Raw genomic sequence first — 21,159 nt, forward strand, 5'->3', positions numbered from 1 at the left:
TAGAAATTGTGGGTTGTTGTTGAATCGTAGGTTCTTTTTACGTGTGGACCCTGCACTATGGTTTAACTATGAATTGTTAAACATGAACAGCCCAGGAAGAGAAGCCATGGTTTATTGTTGGGTTGTGAATTCTGGGATGTTTGTGGTTAACAACCCCTTGTTAAACCATAATGTGAGGTTCACATGTAATATGATTCAACAACAACCATGATACAACAACCCATACTCTGGGTTGTTTTCATGTGCAAACTAGGTCGTTGGGGCAAGAGCCTCTAACTTTGTATATACAATGATGGTGTCTGAACTGGTTCAAGACTAACCAGTTTTGGGGGTTATAATCTATAGTTCAGTGGGAATATCAACTCTGTGTGTATGTGTCAAATTCCATGTTTGGTTCATGCAAAAGGAATTGAAAATTAAATTGCCAATATCAAGCTATGCTTATACAAATGTATGGTGTGGTAATCTTTGGGATACTGTGAAGTACTGTCTGTCTTCACATGTCCCTGCTGTTCTTTGGAGAACCTCACCAGGCTTCCTTTGCCATTTGAGATGTGGTGGGTGATTAATGAGGAGAGGGTCTTTTCCTTGGTGACTCCCTGGCTTTAGAAGACTGTCCCCAGAGAACTGCCTGATGCTCACTCAGACCTCTTTCTGGTGCCAAGCAAAAACCTTTGTCATTTCTCAAGCTTGTTAATTTTTCTCTATCTGTTTTTCTCGGAGTTTTAAAAATATTTGCTTTGATGCTTTTATAGATTTGCTATTTTTAGGTTATTTTATGTATTATTTATTATATGGTGTTTTAAATATTTTATTGTAAGCTGTTCTGATAATGTGCTTGAAAGGAGGGGGTTGAATAAAACATAAATACTGTGTACGGTTCGGGTGGCTCCATCTCAAAAAAGAATGTTGTAGAGCAGGAAAAGGCACAGAAACGAATACCCAAAATGATCACGGGGCTGGACCACCTTCCCTACGTGGAAAGGTTAAACCTTTGGGGCTTCTTAGTTTAGGGAAAACAGTCAATTAAATGTCGACATGAGAGAGGCGTTTAAAATTATGTATGGTGTGGAGAAAATGGATCGAATATATGTTCTCCCTCCCTGTTTCAAAATGCTAGAACTTGGGGTCATTGATGGGAAGTACCTTCAAGATGAACAAAAGAAAGTACTTCACATCTCACATAATTAATTTATGTATTCACTGCTACAGATGTAACAGTAGCCATTAGTTTAGATAATTTTAAAGGGATTAAACAAGTACATGGAGGATAGGAAATGCTTAGTCATGGTGCCTCAATGGAATCTCCAGATTTAAAGGAAATAGATGCCTGCTGGGGAGCAATAGCAGGAGATGGCTATTGAGTTCAGTTCTCATGTGTGGACTTACCAGAGGCATCTGGTTGCTCACTGGCCAGACTACACCAATCAGGATATAATACTTTGGCCATAGCTAAATGAGGCGATATCCCGGGGCAATCCCCGGGATCGTCCCTGTGCGTTCACATGACGCATAGGGGATCCCTGGAGCAGGGAGGGATGATCGCACCCTTGCCCCAGGATCTTGCTCTGCCCTTTGAGCCCAGTTTTTCCGCAATCCTGGGCTGATCCCGAGACCGCGGAATGTGTGGCTGGGCGTCGCGGTTACTCACGAGGAGCAGGGAACTGCACACAGGCCGCAGAGCTCCTCAGGAGCTCTGTGCCCATCAGTAGTGGGGTGAAGGGAGTGGGGATTTTTAAAACAACAACAACAACAACCCTAACTTTGAGCGCACGAGCACTTGTGCGCGTCTTCTGTTGTTGTTTTTTAAAAAGAAAATGGTGGCTGCAATGTCCTCTCCCTCCAAGGTCATCGCGCACCACGTGTAAACAGAGGGGGGATCTCGTGATAAAAATATCGCGAGATCTTCACCCCTCCGTCGCACAATACCAGGTAGGTCTAGTTGAGGCCTTTTGAAGACGTTTTGAAAATGGTATACAGAGTGTGTCCTGGGCCCCAACAGTTGTCAATACTGTTATAAACCATTTTAAAGCAGTAGTGTAGATCCTGTCACTGTGGGAATCACAAGGCTGAGACTAGATGGATGGACTTTTGGACTAATCCAGCAGGAATATTCTTAATGAGAATTCAAGCTCCCTTCAGGCTTTGGCTGCACACTGTGAGGAGCCAGAATGAAGTCACCTTTCTTACTCCTACCGAAGCCATTTGCCTTTGGAGGGACCAACACCTACTCTTACTTTCTTTTTGAAATATAATTTTATCATCTCTTCCAGGATATCAAAATAACAATACAATAAACATTTCTAGGAACCTCAGCCAGAAATGCTATAATGAGGAGGTGTCAGTCCCTAGTGCAAGGGTAGGCCACCTGGTACCTTGCCTGTGACCAGGGATCATGGGAGCTGTAGTTAAAACATCTGGAAGATACCAGGTGGTATACCCCCTGCCTTAGTACCTTGCTGCTGTAATGCTACATAGTTACTTTAAGTTTTTCTTAGAATCCCTGATACATTTTCAAATTATGCCTATTCATCTGTCATCTTAGGTCAGAGGTGGGCAACTTGTCGTCGTCGTCCCCCGTCCCTGATGTTTTGTCCCCCGTCCCTGACGTCCCTGAGTATGGCCTACAACTTCCATCATCCTTCACCATTGCCTATGTCTGATGGGAATTGTAGGCCAAAATATCTGGAGGGCCACTAATTGCCCACCCCTGTCTTAGGTCATGGAAAGAGTATTTTTAGCAAGCCCCAACTGAAGTCCCTCCACCCCCTGTATAAGCAATATTAAAGAAATTAACCTAACCCCTTTACCTCCAAAGACTTGGATGAGTTGCTTCTAGTTTTACAAGTAATGTACCACTGACTATCAGCCACAACAACGCAAATATGCAGTGAGAATCATAGTGGCTTATAATAGAAAGAAATGTTATCGTACCTGGCATGTTGACAATTCTTTCACTTCTAATATATATGATGAATGGTATTCTTTTTTAAAAAAACAACAACCCCCAAACCAGCTCAGTAAACATACCAGCTTTAATGTTGAGCAGAGTCTAGATTATTCAGCAACATCTAATGTTCTTATCAAAGTGGTGCAGACACTGCTTACATCAGTCACGGTTCAGGCTGCCATATCAGAGTTGGCTGCCGAGCTCTTCCAATTTAATAGTCACTACCAGGAAGCTAGTTGAAACACTGTCCTGATAAAGCAGAAGTTCTTGTCACTGTGCATAATTCAACCTTGCAGAAAGCATCGAGGTTTATAAAATATATTACCTGAGGGATGCCTTTTTAAAGAGGGTGAGAATAAGGATAGGTACAGGGAGCAGCAGCGGTACGCTGTGTCTCTGCTCACCTTGTGGTCTTGACTGCATATTATTATGTGCGTGTTGGGAAAGGAAATGTTCCTAACAATAATCTGATGTTTCATTTGCTCGTATGATGCAATGATTTCCACTGCAGAGTTGTTGGCCTGTAATCTTTGAAAAAATGTGATGGAGAGTGCATAAAGTAGCTCTGCAGGAGGTTAAAAATGGAGGCGCCCCTGCTTTTACTGAATCAGTTTGTCTAAGTGGGGTAGCGCTACACGAATTAAAAGTGTTCCCCCCCCAACACAATGTATTCAGGCCTAATTCTCATATTACTTAAACGTATTTAGATTTATCCTTGCGTGGAAAAGATGTGTGTGTGTAAAGAATGTAGCAGAACAGCAACTAACCAATAAAAGGGGAAGGAAGGGCTGCAACTATGACCAGGATCGTGGTCATAGTGGGGACAGGGCGGGGAGACAAAGGGACAGCCCATCCAAAGTGCTGTTTCAGCACAGTTGGAAGGGCTGTCTCTGGCAAGGGGACCACAGCTGGGATCATGATCAGAGCCGCAGACAAGACAGGTTCTGCCACTAAGTCCCCTGGGATACCTTGTGGAGCTGCACAGAAGATCGAGGGAGAAACACCCAACACACTGTGGGTGGTGTGTCCCATTGTCTGTTGAGCGCACAACCCTAGCATGTGGCTAGTCACGCAGTGGGTGTTAGCATGTCACACAAATACACCCATTGAGTTCAATGGGACATAGGGTCAAAACGGACATCAGGTTGGATCTAACCTTCATGAGAGCAGAAGTCCATTCATGCAATGGGACTTTCATTTATGCAGCTTTGACTTTCCCATCCTCTCCTGCCCACTGCCCCCAACATACATGTTTCAGATCTCCTTTAGAGGGTCCCCCAACCCTTCGAAACAGATTGGGCTGGTACAGGAGAAGGGAGAAATCTATTATGGGTTAAACAATGCAGAGTTAACTCAACAATTGCCCATGTTTTGTTCTTGGATTAACTCTGGTCTGTTTAACCGATAAACAACCTAGAGTTTCCAGGTTTGCACATCATGAAACAACACAGGAATGGAGTGTTCCTCGGTTGTTGATTAAAAGCAGAAATGATGAGTATGCGCTCCCCTCGTCCCCTCAATTCTGGTTTTAAACAACCCAGGAATTACAGCTGTAATGTGTGAACTTGCCCAGAGCTGTGTAAAGGTGTTGGATGATGTTTAGGGTCAGAATCAAAATGAGGTGGGGGGAGAGAAACTAAATGTCAATTGTTAGCAGCTGGATAGATCATTGTGCACACACAATCATATTTTTAAATGTTTAAAAATGGATATGTGATAACAGTACAAGAGGAGAGGTACGATATTGTGGGGAGAAATATTTCAGAAAGATTAGTGCCTGTTTAATGTGATACCCACTTTGGTGATAAAAACCAGGCGCAGAGTACTAATCCAGACAGGGCATGGGATTAGGTACACACCGCAAGATCTAGTCCCTGCTTCTCTATCTGGCTCTTTTCCTTCTGGTCTTGGAGGGCAGCACCCTGACTGACTCAGAATACATGTTCTGAGAAGAATTGGTGGTGGTGGTGGTGTGTACTGTTGGGCTTCCTGGCGCCGGTGAGAGGTGCCTGTGATGGAAGATGCCCTAGTTGAGAGCTAGGAGGAAAGGTGGCCCAGGAGAGAAATGGACTGCACAGCCATTTTTTGTATCCGTAAACTTCATTGGCATGGACTTTCTGGATGATTGAGGGGATTGAAAGTGTGAGTATGTTTACTGCTGCTTTCATGTTGATTGAGATTAATGCACCTCTGTTTTCCGCTGTCTTACTGTAATTCAGCTTTGATAGACTTTGAATTTAATTGGTTTAAATCGTAACATTTTGATATTGATGTATTTTTCAGCTACTGATTAGTTAGTGAAAGGTTTGTTAGCGAAATGTGGATTTTTGCTGATAATTGTTCTTGTCTGTGAAAGGAATGTTTTTCATCCATTTAGGGAAATTTTAATTGCAGTGTTTTAGTTTGCTAATGTGGATATAAATATTACATTATGAAATGTGTTATATTTATGACTCTAGTTGCTTCTTGATGAGGCTTTTATGGCACTCTCATCCTGCCTAATACACGGAATTTTAGGGTCCAGATGATGTTTCCCATTCATAACCTTTCTGTATTTTCCTACCCCTTCTTCCGTTTTTTCTCTTAGTGCAGTTGATCCATAAAGAAAGAAAAGACAGAATACCTGCACTCATTGGTAGCACTAGGAATCCTCTGTCTGGAAGCACCCCTATCAATTTTTGTAGCTGATATTGCTGATTTGCTTACTGTACTTGTGACCATAATTTGGAAAAGCAGGATACAAATCAACTTGATGATGGTTATACATGCTACTTGACCATTACAAATCACATGAAAATGGCTTGGTGGAGAGATATCCTTAAGAACCAGAACTAAAGTTAAGACTTCTTGCCATTACTGGTTATTCAAAACCAAAGCTATCCCTTTATCAACTTGGTTGAATTTCGGGGGGGAAATACTGAGGATAGCATGTGTAGATCTAGAAAGTACACAAGGCAAGCCTGAATGGATGAGATTATTATTCCTACAAGCCTGGTGCCCTGTTTCTGGTGGCAGCCAGTTCTGGGTGCTTTGCAAAATATGCACAACGTTAAGGCACTATAAAATTACTCTGGTTTGTGTTGTTCATTTGCAGCATTTTTCATCATAATGACAACTTCAGTATAGTGATTTGTGATCTGATTATTTTCAAATAGAAATTGGAATGGGTGACAAGATGGCAATAAAAATGGAACCCTGAGCATATAGATATCGTTCGCCTACCAATAGCAACAGTCTCACCTTCATGAACGTAGAAATACCTGGCCATAAATTTGAAGAACAGTACATGTTCAGAAAATTAGAAAGAGGCCAGATACAACAGAGAACACAGCTACTGCATTTTTCAGTAAATGTAGAAGAAGTCATTGCAGCATGTAGCTTGTTGCTCCATAGTGCTACAGGGGAGAAAATGACTGCACCTGCCAAAATTCCCTCTTCTGTGCCACTATAATAGGTGCAAGACCCCTGTCCTTTATCACACACTGGAAATGGGAATAGGTTTTGTTTCCTAAGATGTTACCTCTCTAAATGAGATATTGTAGAAATATAAGGAGCTGCCTAGTTATTTCATTCATTCACTCATTAAAATATTTATATCCTACCTTTTTGTGACCCAATATGTTTGCCCTGTTGCCCAAAGTGGCAAGCTGACAGATTCAAATGAAAACCAAGGCATACGTTATAATGAGTAACACAAGTAGTTATTCTCCAGGGGGCTGTCTAGACACGTTGAAAGCCCCGCGGTGGCTGTGGACCTGTGCTGCGTCGGTTAGACAAGCAGGCTCAGCTTCGCAGCCACCGTGGGACTTTCCCACAATGCTGTGGTTTTAAGAAGTTGGGGACTTTTTCAATCAGAGAGCTGTCAATACAGTGCTTCTGCTATCAGACCGTGTTCCGGGGCCAATCCAGGGGCAGTGTCTGGTGGAAGGTAACAAGAAATTGGTTGCTTTCCATCAAGAAGTGGGCAGGAGCAGCTCCGGTTCCTGGATGGCCACCCAGAAAATCTGCACTCCCTCCTCGACATCGAGATTATCTAATTTGCCCCAGGAGAGGGAAAGTGTGGGGTTTGAGAGGGAGGCAGCATCCACCTGGTTCTGTGAAGACAGCCCCCAGGTCTTTTTCTACCTAAGAGTACCTGACTCTTTTCTACCTGAGAGTCTTTTAACTGATGATGCCAAGGACTGAACCTGGGGTTTTGTACACACATAACTGCTGAACTATAATCCCTGCCTCAATACAGACTGTGCAAATGCCTCTGCTGGGCTTTGGCACACAGATTTCCTTTCCAAGATCTCCCTGTCTTATACGAATTGAATGGCCTGAACGAAGACTCCTAGAAATTCTACTAAAAAAGTGTGCTGGGTCTTGCCATTTCTGTAAAAACAACATCCTGCTTTTATTTTGAAATATCTTATTTCCTTTTATACTTTGAATGTCTTGTGATTCTGAATTCCGTAAAATAAATCAATTTTAAATTGCCTTGGATTTAGCCCTCAGTGTCTACCTACACTTAACCATTTTGCCATATGATACTGATAATCAGATATTTTGGTTTCCCCAAGAGAAATGGAAGAGTCTACCAGTTTACTAGAAGAACTGGAGGGGTCAGAGATTATTACCAGCTTTAGTATTTATTTATTTTTAAATATTATTCAGAGAACCACCAGAGAGGGCAAGGTTTAGGAGGTTAATAAATCCCCTTTCTTGTCACTCAGGAACATACTGGGGAAATGTGATACTGCACAAACAAACCTCAGGAATTGGACAGATTGGTTGGACTGACCTTCACAGTCCTCAAGATTTATATTGTGCTGTCCAGTGAGAAAGTAAATAACGTAAACAGTGCTTGGACAACTTTCAACCATTTACAATTCAGCCATATCTGAACAGATTTATGTTGTTAACAGCAGCCTCTTTCTGTGCCCTCACCGACATTCGGTTTAAGAGCTACAAGGCAAGGCTATATTTTTATGCAACCTATAGAGAGAGGGCTCTTCCTTGTTCTCGGCTCTTTATTGATTTTGTATGGCCCCATTATACAAAATGGAATTTTATCAGAACACTCGAGAGAACACCCTGCCTTTTAAAAACACGCACACACACACACAGAATCAATTTCACTGGCTGTCTCTAAAATGAATTAACCCTTCTGAGTAAAAACATGATTTTTGTTTTAAGGGCTTGTCTGCCATTGAAGGATATTCCTTGCTTGTACTCATGGTTCTTTTATTTGTGGAACCATAATAACTTCTAAGGCAAATGTTTCTGGCATTGGGAACAGCAAAATGGCAATTTTTTGTGGAAAGAAGCATCAGGAAGAGATCAGCTCTAAAGCCTTTTCCCAATAAGCTTATGGTGGAATATATGGGCCAGTATCTAACAACAACAACAACAACAACAACAACAATAATAATAATAAATTATTTCTTACCTGCCTCTCCATTTTGATCGAGCCGGGGAACAACAGTAAATATAAAATACATAAAACTGAATTAAAACATAATATACATTGTTAAAACATTCTAAAAAACACCCTAAAATTCCACTGGATAGGTCTTTATCCTTACACCAATCCTGTAAGGTGGGTTAGACTTACTAGAAAGTGACTATCCTAGAGTTATCCAGTGAGCTTCATGGACTTGAAGCTTGGTCTTGCTGGTCATAGTCTGATACTTTGTCCAGTACACCATACTGGTATGGATATAGATTTCTTTTCTTTTGAAGATTCACCAAAGACCAAACCTGAGCATATTTAAGAAGCAATGTAAGACTTTCTTAAAAAGCAGCACCACACAGATCACACTGACTTTGATAACTGGACTGAAAGTGTGTGTGTGTGTGTGTGTGTGTGTGTGCGTGTGTGTGTGAGAGAGAGGGAGGGGAGACAGAGAGAGGAATGGGGTTTTAATATTAATTTTATTTGAAGATTTAATGAGATTTTCTAACACTTCCAGCTGGAGGTAGTAGTCACTTCCCCTTACAACTTTAAATGTATGGTTGCTTAAATTCAGCCTTTTTGCGGGGTTCTTAGAAATGGGAATACCACAAAAATAATAATTTAATAGCAATTTCATATTTGAGTTCTTTAAGAAATGGGGGGGGGCATTCAGACGTCATTGTCTTCCACTTATAATTGCCCTATTTTCCCATAGCTTTTTCCAACCTTTTCCTTACCACAGAAAATCTGTTAAGGAGGGAAAGATGAACATTGCTGCACAATCGGTTAGATAGGAACATAGGATGCTGTCTTATACTGGGTCTGACCATTGGTCCATCTAGCCCAGTATTCTTGACACTGACTGTCCGCAGCTCTGCAGGGCTTCAGGCAGGAGATTTTCTTGCCCTACCTGGAGATGTTGGGGATCAAACCTGGGACCTTCTACGTGCAAAGCAGATGCTGTACCACTGAGCTACAGCCCCTGTTTGGATCCCTATCTAGTTATACTTAGAGTAGACTCATTGAACAAATGACTAACTTAAGTCCCATTGATTTCAATGGTCTACTCTAAGTATTGCTAAGTCTGGTTCCAACCCAATGTCTTTTAATTGGTAGCATAAAAGCCATCTGTGTAGAAATCTCATATTTTAACCTATATTAATTTTTGCTGTGTGGTTTTATTCTGGTTGTGCTTTTTATATTGTATTTTGTATGTGTGTTTTAAATTTGTTGGTTGTTTTTATGCTCTTCATGGTTTTTAATTTTTGTGCACCGCCCAGAGAGCTTCGGCTATTGGGTGGTATAAAAATGTTAAAGAAGGCGGGGGGGAAGCACTCTTTGTGCGCATGTATGAAAAGCAGAAATGCTGTTTTAAAAACCTGATACAAACATTTAAATCAGTTGAAGGCTGTACAAGAAAATGGACTTACAATCACATAGCAGTCTTCCTCTAGTGTGTGTGTGCGTTTGTGACCTGAAAATAGGGGTGTTCTATCTGAGACACTTTTTTAGTTGTCTACCTACAATTTTGATAATCTTGTACATACTTGGAAATAGCTTTTTTCATATGTAACCTCTTATCCCTATATGAAGGGAAAACCTTGTCAGTTTTGCTAATGCAATTTTTCTTCATAATTCTCCTTTATCTGTTCTTCAGTGAAGCAGAAAACATTGCAGGGGAGGGGGAGCATCATTTTCACCAGTGCAAACTTCCTTCACAGTTTTCCTATGAAATTGACAATCCTCTCCCCTGATCTTCTCAGTTTTACTCAACAGAGATCAACTAGAACAATACTTGTGTGATTGGATCCAAATCTAGTTGCAGGGAGGTATTGGCCAGTTTCTGAGATAAGCAGATGGGGACAACCTTCTCTCACACTACCTGGACAGACTGTGATGACATTTAAAATGGGAAAAGCAAAACTTATGAATGATAGTAATCATGTACATTAAAGTAGGTAGACGTTTCCTGAGAGAAAATTAAAGCACTTTAAAAAACATATGTGGTTTTGGCCTTAATATCAATCTAATCTGGTTGGCATCTAGCTTTCATTACTCTGATGTTAATGATGTGAATGCATACAGTTTAACATGGGACAGTGAAGTGGGGTATGGTGAGAAGAATAGTGCAGTGATTATTATTTAAATGTATTTAAAACATTTATATCCCACCCTATATCACTACGATCTCTGTATGGCAATGTGTACCAATCTCTAGATGGATCCCTGTTTATAAGTAGTGGTACTGTTTGTAACAGAATGTGTTGAAGAGACTTTTATTACGGCTCATAGGTAATAATAATGATGATGATAATAATAATAATAATAATAATAATAATAATAATAATATTTCTTACCCACCTCTCCATTTTGATTGAGGCGGTGAACAACAATGAGCAATAAAATACATAAAACTGAATTAAAACATAATATACATTGTTAAAAACATCCTAGGTCCATACAGATTACATTATTTTGCATGATTATCTTGACAATAACACGGTCTTAAGTTATCAAATGTAAGGCTGTTTACAGAGAGCAGTTTGTTCTTTCTAGTATAATATCTATTGTGAATGACACCAATGTTGTACCCTGCAGCTAAACTCCCCCCAACCTCCCATATATGTGTGTATATTCCAATGTCTTTATGTGTTTCTTCTGCTTCAGGCCTAAGGTACCAGTGAACGAAAACAATTTTGAGCACCAGTGATCCTGGTTGCCAGAGGCCACCCTCCTTCCTCTCAAGTTGCTATTTTAATTCTGAGAAAGACAAAGAATGACTTCTGAAGGCCCTGAGGCCTTTTGTTTATTCACGTGCCTGTCCCTCCCCGCTTTCCACACTGCACTGAAAAAGCATCTTAAATGCTGTCACCTTGATTCAGAAGGCTGACTATTAAAGGTGTGGTTGCTTTTTAAGATAGCAAAAGAGGAGAATCTTAGAACTATAGATAAAACTAGCTTTCGTTTTCAATGGCTAAAACCTGTGGAAATACTTTTTCAGATTTCTTGCTTGCAAAGGAGGGAAGAAAGAATTATGTACACATGCACACTCTAAGACCTTTTGGTCTTTTCCCAGAGCCAAGGAACAAAGGACATTTAAACTGGATCTAGTGAGGCATCTAATCACACAAGAAATATTTCTTAATGAAGTGGAAAGTTTGTCCCTTTGCCTTGGGCTGGCTTGCTGGAGGAATATTTTGCAAGTTATAATTGACAGCTCAGTGCCTTGATTGGAAGACCTGCCCTCAGATAACAGAGGTGTTGTCGTGTCCGTGAAAGGGAGAGAAAAACCTCTCCCTTTTCTGGAACTTTTTTTTTTCTTTAGATCTTACAAAATTTATTTATGTCTGTTAGAGATTGGGGGCAGGGGAGCTGAAGCAAGGAACCAGACCTTTAAACTTACTGGGAATAAGATGGGCTTAATTCTGTTTGCACTGATAAAGCATGTGAGAGAAGATACATCTTGCACACAACTATAACTCAAGGTTAGTAGGATTGATATTCTGTGGGTAGATTGATTTTTGTTTTATCTTTTAAAGGAGTGTCTTCATTTATGAGTCAATCCCTGGAAATCTCATTTAAGCGACAGTCTCCCGTGGTAGGGAGCACAAAGAGAAGCACTTGGGGATTGCTTCAAAATCCATTGCCTTGATTGCGGTTTAAAGGCTGGTTTAAGTTGCAGTCTTATGCTAACTGACTTGGAAGTAAGTCACATGCAGATGAGATCTGTATTAGCTGAATGGTGATTATGTCTTGCAAAATACTAAACCTGTCTGAATACCTTTATTGAATAAAGTCTTCTGACCATTTCAAAAAATCACATAATCATTAAAAACAAACAGACATTACTTAAAATTTATGATTTAAATTTTTAAAACAATATACAGTTCGTATATGATATATTATATATGACTAACAGTTAATGACCCCTTGTATATTACAACATTTGATAAAAACTTATTAATTGATCCATTTTTTCTAATTCTTTTTTTCTTATGCTGGCTGCTTTAAGAGCGAAGAGAGCAACCCTCTGGGTCACAAAATAGTTAGAACCACGTAAGAGAAAGGACAATTTATCCTTGGCTGTCCAGTCTCTCATGCGTATTAAAAACATAGATAGATAATGTTCTCTACATTTTGAATATAAACAACATTCAAGTAAATAGTGGGCTAAATCTTCTATTTCAGGGTTGCCACATATACATAGTCTATCTTTCGATGGAATACCTTGGAATCTACCCTGTAACATCATTGTGTCCATCAGCTCGAATCGAAGCCGGGTAAAGGCTAATCGATGGACCCGTTTCATATCAAAGAACAAATATTTTTCTTCTTTAAAGTGGAGTTTTGTTCTGGCTAGCCATTTCATGGCCCTTGATTTTGACACTGCAGCTATATCAGTCTGACTTCTAATGTCTGAAATCCTAAGTTTATTGGCATTTCTCATGTTGGTATTCGAAATGCTAATTGCCTGCAAACTGAAGCCATAACTTGGTAACATCTTTGTAAATTTATAAAGCCAGGAAGTTTTTAAAGGTTTGGCCATCTGCTCGAGAAGACACATCTTTGGAAGCCTGGCTTCATTCATCGAAACTAGCTTAAACCAATAATTAAATAGCCTGCAATGTATTTGATCTAAGACTGCCAAGATACCAAATTCCGATCTAAGCACGTATGCTGGACAGGCAAATGTAACCCCTAAAATCATATGTAAGAAACGGTTTTGGACCCTTTCTATTTCCCTACTATTAGAGAAGCCCCAGATTTCAGCCCCATAAATTTGTTTCAGCAACACTTTAGCCTTGTACACATTAATAACTGGCAAAAGAGAACCAGGATGTCTATAATTCAAGAGCCTGTTCAAGGATTTTGCACACACCGTTGCCTTTAGTTTATTTCTTTTTAACTGCGGTGCCCATGATCCTATGGAAGTAAAATCTAAGCCAAGGTAGACAAATGAATCCACCTGGTCAATTTCATTTGAATCCAAAAAACACTTATATTGCTTCTTTTTGTTGCCAAAGACTAGCACTTTTGATTTCTTACTATTAATCGTTAAATAATTTCCCCTGAAATATGAACTAAATTTTCTCAGAAGACTCCGCAAACCAACCTGTGTGGTGGAAACCAAAATCATGTCATCCGCATAAAGGAGGATATTCAACGATTTATCCAATATCCTTGGCATATGAAGCTCTTGGCTGTGTAGTGTGGAAACTACATCGTTAATATAGAAATTAAAGAGGAATGGTGCGAGAATACAGCCCTGACGAACTCCTTTACTTGTGGGAATCTCGTTTGTTAAAGCTTGGTTTACCCCGGTTCTAACCTTTAAACGGGTATCTGTATAAAGGATCTTTATAAGAAAAAGGAGTCTTTGACCAATGTTTGCTTTAGCCAACTTATTCAAGAGAAGACTTCTATTAATTGAATCAAAGGCGGCAGTTAAATCGATAAATGCTGTGAAGAGCTGTCCACCCTTTGAGGTATATTTAGATATCAAATGAGATAATGTGAAACAATTAACAATAACAGACCTTCCCTGCCTAAAACTTGCCTGCTCTTCTACCAAAATGGCATTTTGTTCCGCCCACTCTAATTTTTGGTATAAGAATCTAGCATAGATTTTTGCAGGGATATCTATTAAACTCATAGGTCTATAGTTGCTGGCGTCTCTACGATCACCTTTTTTAAATAAGGGAATTATTATGCTAAGTTTCCATCCATTAGGTATATGACCAGTATTACTTATATGAGTGTAGAGGCCCGCAAGAACAGAAGCCCACCAGTCAACATTGTCTTTGAAAAGTTCTGGCAGCAGAAAATCTTCTCCAGGAGCCTTATTATTCTTTAACGTAAGAATGAGAGGCTGTATTTCTTATTTTAAAATTGAAGGCCATTTGGGAAGGGCATCAATATCTTCTGCAACATTTGTTCCTTCCCCATTTGCCTTATCCCTAAACAATTCAAAATAAAAGTCTTCCCATACTTTAGCAGATACAGGAATCTCTACACTGTAATTATCTTTTCTAAATCTGGCTGATACCATATGCCAAAAACTTGCTGAATTTTTGTTTCTGGCCGCCTGTTCCAACTCTGACCAACTTTTTGCATAATAATTAATTTTCTTATCTATGAGTAATTTCTTATAATTTCGCCTAAACTTAAGCATAAGTACACGTGCTTCATTGTTCAAAGAATCACGAGCAATCCTCATTTGTTTTCTCACTCTATTCCTTGAATCTCTACAATCTGCATCAAACCAAGTACTTTTTATATTCCTCAGACCATTTGTATTGACCCTTTTTAATAACCAGGGTTTAATTTGTGAACAAATTACCTGGTATGCAGACAGCACAGATTCAATGTTTGTATCCAGAGCACATATCAGATTTCCCAGGGCTATTCCCTCATTTGATTTCAGGCAGGATTTAAGATTCTGGGTATTCACATGCTCCCATCTTACTCTTTTCTCATTTACAATGTCTAGCCTACTTGATACATGCTTGTCTAACTGAGTCACTAATCTACGATCTGAGTCTAAAATTAAATGAGTTGAAATGGGCTGATGGTCACTCTCTTCTCTTGTAGTTACCGTAATTCCTGGGAACAGGTGAACATTCTGTCTAGGGACACAAATGTAATCTATAACATTGCCAGCTGAATGTGTAAAATATGTGTATGGATAAAGAAGCCCAGTATCACTTGGACCTAAAATTTGAAGCCTTAATTTATAGGTTAACTCCAACAAATTCCGACCTGCTTTATTTACTTTCTTATCTCTGGAGGACGAGTAATAGATCTCCTGGAGGTCTTCGTGAAGACCCCAACGCTCAGCAGATTGTGTTGGATTGGAGCCAATTCTGGCATTAAAATCACCCAACATGATAATTAAATCATTCAGGAATCTCGTGCCTAAATCCTCCACCAAATGTTCCAAAAGAAGCCAGACATCCTGAGAATAATACTGTGAGTTGAGTGGTGGTATATAAATATTTACTACTAATAATGATAAACCTGGGGTTTTTAACCTAATTACAATATTATTTGGGGGAGCAAAACTATTACACACCAGCTCACCATCCCAACCTAAATCTTCCTTAACAAGAATTGCTAATCCTCCACCGCTCTGCCCAGCAGGTTCATTCCAAACAATATAACCTGAGAGGATATTCTCATTGTTTATGAGCCAAGTTTCTTGGAGGGCAATTACATCAAAGTCAAAAAGGAATTCCTTCAGATCAACTCCCTGCTGACAAGTCCTCCAGCCAGATACATTCCATGAGAGGAATTTAACTGGCCTGCTAGTGTGATTGTGGGGGCTAAAATATGCATGAGATTAAAATCTAGCTGTCAATGAAACCTCCCTCCCTAAATCAATTAGCTCTCCCAATCAACTCATTTTGACTGCCTTTTCTAATTGATTAGTGAATTGAATATACTCCATATCCAGACACGTCAATTCCTCCATAAAGGGACTTAATAACCCACATTAGAACTCAAAGGATGAATGATGTCTGTCTTAGAATGTGTGGAAACAATGGGCTGATTAATACATCCCAACTCCCCTTCCTCCAGGAACCTCATAGCTTGCCAGCTTATACTGTTTAAATCAACACCTTTCTGGGGTTTAGATGCAGTGCATTCATTTCTAGTTTGGATCAAACCTGAAAGATTATCTGGGCTCATTTTTATTGAATTATTTGTTGAAACCTGAGCCTTCCTGCTATCTCCTGTATCCACCACTATTGTTAGCTCCTCTTTTTTTTTTTGAAATCCTCCTCCATCATAAGACTTTGGTTTCCCTAGATTTATTTCCCTTAGATGGTTTTTCAATTATTCTTACTTTTCCAAAATCTCTTCCTGTGCAAAATCTGGCAAGACCTGAAAAGAATTCAGGAGAGCAGTCTCCTCTGCGATTTCTAATCCTAACTTTCCATTTTCAAAATGCTGTGATCCCATTGCTGGATTTACTTTAATCCTCAATTTGTCCTGTTTCTCTAACTGAGTAGGGGCTTGATTGTTGTCACAGGACCGATTTAGATCAATAAGATTTTCAGTGTGATTCCTAATTCCCATCATGTTCTCACTGGGTTTCCTGACTAGAGCATCAAATAAAGGGGCCAAAGGGGCCTGTTTTTCAAAAAATCATGCTAAAACTAAATTACTTACTAAAAATTCCCTTTTTGCTCTATAAATAAAACTTGCTATGCCCCGGTCACTAAATGTAACAACAGCACATGCTCTCATTCCATCATGATATAAGTATTCTATATTCACAATATTGTTAAACTGCAATGCACCTGGCATAACTCTGTTCACCATATGCAAAAAATGTGAGACACGAACTGACTGGGCAAGATAGCCCCACGGTTTGGGATTACAATAGAACTCCTCTGAGGTTGATAGGATTTACAGAGCGGGGTGGGGGGCAGTATTTTTCTTGAAACCTTATAAAGGGTTGCGGGGCCAACTACCCATTACGCACAATAGCATATAAGGCTACCCCAGTGGCCCCTTTTTCATAAGAGAACAAGCATTGTGAGGAGCCAGTTTTGAACAGAGAAGTGGCAGGTGGTGAAAGGGGAGCTTTCTGTTTACCCACCAGTTTTTCTGCAGGAAATTCACCTCCTCCAGCTGCCTTCCAAAATGCAGGCCAACAACACAGTTGTCAGGTAGAGCTGAGTGGGGGTGTTGTTTGCACAGATGGGTAGCAGACTACATTCCTGACAGCACTTTGAGCTGGAACATCTAGTTCAATCTCCCCTGGTGTGACTGTCTTAGCACAGCCTTTGCAGCTTTCCTGCGAAGTAAAGTAATTACTAGCTGCTGTGTCAGTGTGATTGGAAGCATCTCTGATAAGTGTGCTATTTCTAAGATTGCTATACAGTGGGGCCACCAATTGCATAGCAGACGCTTATGGCACACAGATGTGGCTGTGTATTGTAAAATCACAAGGAATGTGTGCTTTTGCATATATCAAGGCAAAGCTGATCTTGACGGGAGAAAAATAATGAAGTGTTCCCTAGTCTGCCTTTCCTCTTCCTATCTCCACTGCTCCCCCTCCTTACAATGCAGCGTAGTTATTTTGTTGTGATTTCTGTAACAGTGTAAAACAGGGATGGCAAACCTTCAGCAGAAACCTCCTTGTGGAGAGTGTCACAGGCCAGATTCTAAGGTCTTAGGGGCTGGTGTGGTCAGTTGCACAGATGGTCCTACCTGTATCCCATAAGTCCCTGTACCAACCATAGCATTTCAACAGGACAATAATTGCCAGGACCAAAATGAGTTTGGGTGACTTCTTCAGCACTTTGGCCTCTGAAGGTGAATGGGTACTTAACTTTGGGGCGAGAATACTCATTTGGGTAATATAATTTGGTGCCAGACAGGATGGGAAGGAACAATATAAGGGCGAAATGAATTCAGGGAGACAGGATGGAAAGAGTAGGGTTAAGATACACTTTGCATTTGTTGAGTAGAGGATGATTAGGATTCATTGCTGCCATATTAAATGACTGGATTTGGATGACTTGATAACACAGGATGGGTTAAATAAATCACATCATGGGTTATCGTGTCATCTGTCCAGTATTTTTTAAATTCATGATGGCTTATTTGCCCAAAATGACCCATTCTGAAAACTCACGATCAATACTAAGGGTTATTTAAACCATCATGGCTTGTCATGTTGTCTGGTGTTCCACAGTGGCGTAAAGAGTGGTTTAAAGTTCGCTTACAGAGTCCCTTGACAAGAGCATTCAAAACCGCTGCTGCCATTCTGCTCCAGCCACCAGATCTCTAATTCTCATATCTGCCTAGCAACAAATTGCACTTAGTCGCTTCAACGCAGTATTTCGCAAGCCCAATTCCAAGCAAGCAAAAGAAAAGCTTCCTTTTATTTCTGTGTTGATACTTTGCTGCTGGTGGGTAGGGAGAAGGGAGAGGAGGCTAGGACATGGAGGCTGCGGACATTGAGGCACCTCCCAAATAAGAGGTGGGAGAGTGGGGGATGGGAAGGGAAGGGAAGGTGAAGAGGAGGGGGAACGAAGGAAATGAAAGGGTAACAAGCGGTTGGTTTCAGGTCACTTTTCTGTGAAAAGGAAAGTTGCACAGTTATCCAGTATAGCATTTGAAGACTCCCCATGAGGAGACCACACATATAAAATGGCACCCCATTCCAGAAAACTGTCAAGGAGTTAGGGCCTCCATCATCTTTTTTCTTTTCTGGTCACTTTTCCATGAAAAAGAAAAGTGGTGCAGTTTTCCAGTACAGCATTTGGAGGCTCCCAGTGAGGAGTCCCCCACGTATAATGTTTTGCCCCATTCCAGCATACTATTAAAGAGTTAGAGCTCCCACCCCCTTTTGATGCACATGGGTGGGGATAAAGGCACAGTTCTGAAAACTGGAAGCCCAGGAGACACTGGGATTTGGTTTCCAATACAAAGAAGCGGGGATACCATCCATCTGAGCAGGAGGACAGAAAAGGGAGGAGAGGCAAGGGTGAGGAAAATAAGCTATCCACAGTAGCTTACTTGTTCATTCGTGTGTAGGAAAACAGTAGCTTATTTTCAAAATAGGTTCCTGTGAGTAGCTTATTAACACATAATGGATTAAAGTGACGTCTGAAAGCCGCCATTGTCTCAACAACAGTACTGAAGTTCTCCACTATTATTTTGCTCGGTTTTTGCTCTACTTCTTTTTAGGATTGCAATTGTTTGCCTAAGGGAAAAAAATCTCCAATTTGTGTAGAACTGGTGATTAATCAGCAGTGTGTTATATATTAATATTTGTACAGTCGCATAGTGTCCTGGGGATTGCAAGAATCAAACGACTTGCAGTTCCCATAAAGCCTCTTTAATTAACTTGATTCAGATATTATTGTGTCACTGGGTATATCTCTCACGGGGAGAATGTTTCATTTGTTAGTGCTTAGCCTAGGCATGCCACAGTATTCATTTTGTATCTAGAGGGTTTCACATTTATTCAATGAAAATGTGTCTTGCTTTCTGCCAACTGTATGTGTAGTGAGGAAGGCTGAACCTTACTTCCTTGCCTCTGAGAGACTGCTGTGCTGACAACCTTTCAAAGCTTTGGCAAAAGTAGTACTGTTGCCAAACAACATGATTTGGCACATTAGAACCTAAGAAGTGCCCTGATGCTGGATCAGACCAAGGGTCCATCTAGTCCAGCACTCTGTTCACACAGTGACCAACCAGGCATCGGCCGGGGACCAATAAGGCAGGACATGGTGCAACAGCAGCCTCCTGCCCATTTTCCCCAGCAACTGGTGCACACAGGCTTATTGCCTTAAATACTGGAGATAGCACACAACCATCAGGGCTAGTAGCCATTGATAGCCTTCGCCTCCAGGAATTTATCCAACCCCCTTTTAAAGCCATCCAGATTGGTGACCATCACTACATCTTGTGGTGGTGAGTTCCATAATTTAACTATGCACTGTGTGAAGAAGTACTTCCTTTTATTTGTCCTGAATCTCCCACCAATGAGCTTCATGGGATGACCCCGGGTTCTAGTATTTTGAGAGAGGGAGAAAAATGTCTCCCTATCTGCATTCTCCACACCATGCATCATTTTGTACACCTCTCTCATGTCTCCCCTTAGCCTCCTTTTTCCCAAGCTAAACAATCCCAGTTGATGCAACCTTCCCTTGTAGGGGAGATGCTCCACATTGCTGCCAGGTTGGCCAGTGTTCCCAGATAAGCTAACATGTTGGAGAATACTAAGCCAAACCTGACTACTAAATGTAGGGCTGACTCATACGTATAGGTGGTCCCCTTGGGAACTCATGGTATGGCAGCGGCAGCAGCTGTTGCTGAGCTCTCAGTTGGGCTTTGTTCATGCTGAGGTGCTATGTGAATTGATGTCCCCACATATGTGACTGCTGTGATTTGCTTGTTCGTGGTGGCTTAAGAAAGTTCACACAAACAGTGCAGCATGGCCATGAACCTATTTATTTATTTATAAAATTTATTAATCACCCTATATTTTATTTATTTATTTATTTATTTATTTATTACATTTTTATACCGCCCAATAGCCAAAGCTCTCTGGGAGGTTCACAAAAATAGTCAATAGTTCTTGGGGTGATATACAATAAAAACACACATCAAATTCAAAATCACAATGAAACAATCAATTAAAAGCAGCAGAGGCTAAAACAGCCATCACAAGAAAATCTAAAACTATAACGGAGATAAACCTACTCAAAAACATAACAGCAGCAGAAGTATGCAGAGGATGAAAAGGTCAGAGAGAACTAAAAAAAATTGCCTGGTGCTGAAAAAATAGTAAAGTAGATGTTAGGTGGACCTTGCTGGGAAGGGTATTCCTAAGAACATAAGAAGAGCCATGCTGGATCAGACCAAGGGCCCATCTAGTCCAGTACTCTGTTTACACAGTGGCCAACCATTTGCCCACAGGAAACTCACAAGCAGGACATGGGTGCAACAGCACTCTCCCACCCATGTTCCCCAGGAACTGGTATATGTAGTCTTACTGCCTCTAATATTGGGGTAGCACAAAACCATAGGACTAGGAGCCATCTCCTCCAGGAGATGGCCTTCTCCTCCAGGAATTAGCCTTCTCCTCCAGGAATTTATCCAATCCCCTTTTGTGGCCATCACTATGTCTTGTGGTAGTGAATTCCATAGTTTAACTATGCGCTGTGTGAAGAAGTCCCTCATTTTATCTGTCCTGAACCTCACCCCAATCAGCTTTATGGGATGATCCCAGTATTATGAGAAATGGAGA

At 40.6% G+C, this 21,159-nt stretch overlaps 1 protein-coding gene across 1 annotated transcript in view; it reads left to right on the forward strand.

The window, feature by feature from the left end:
- Positions 1-21,159, forward strand: part of BSN (bassoon presynaptic cytomatrix protein) — a 235,418-nt gene that overhangs the window by 45,918 nt on the left and 168,341 nt on the right. The window lies entirely within an intron of this gene.

Source organism: Elgaria multicarinata, chromosome 3 (assembly GCF_023053635.1).
Source record: "Elgaria multicarinata webbii isolate HBS135686 ecotype San Diego chromosome 3, rElgMul1.1.pri, whole genome shotgun sequence".
NCBI classification, from domain to species: domain Eukaryota; kingdom Metazoa; phylum Chordata; class Lepidosauria; order Squamata; family Anguidae; genus Elgaria; species Elgaria multicarinata.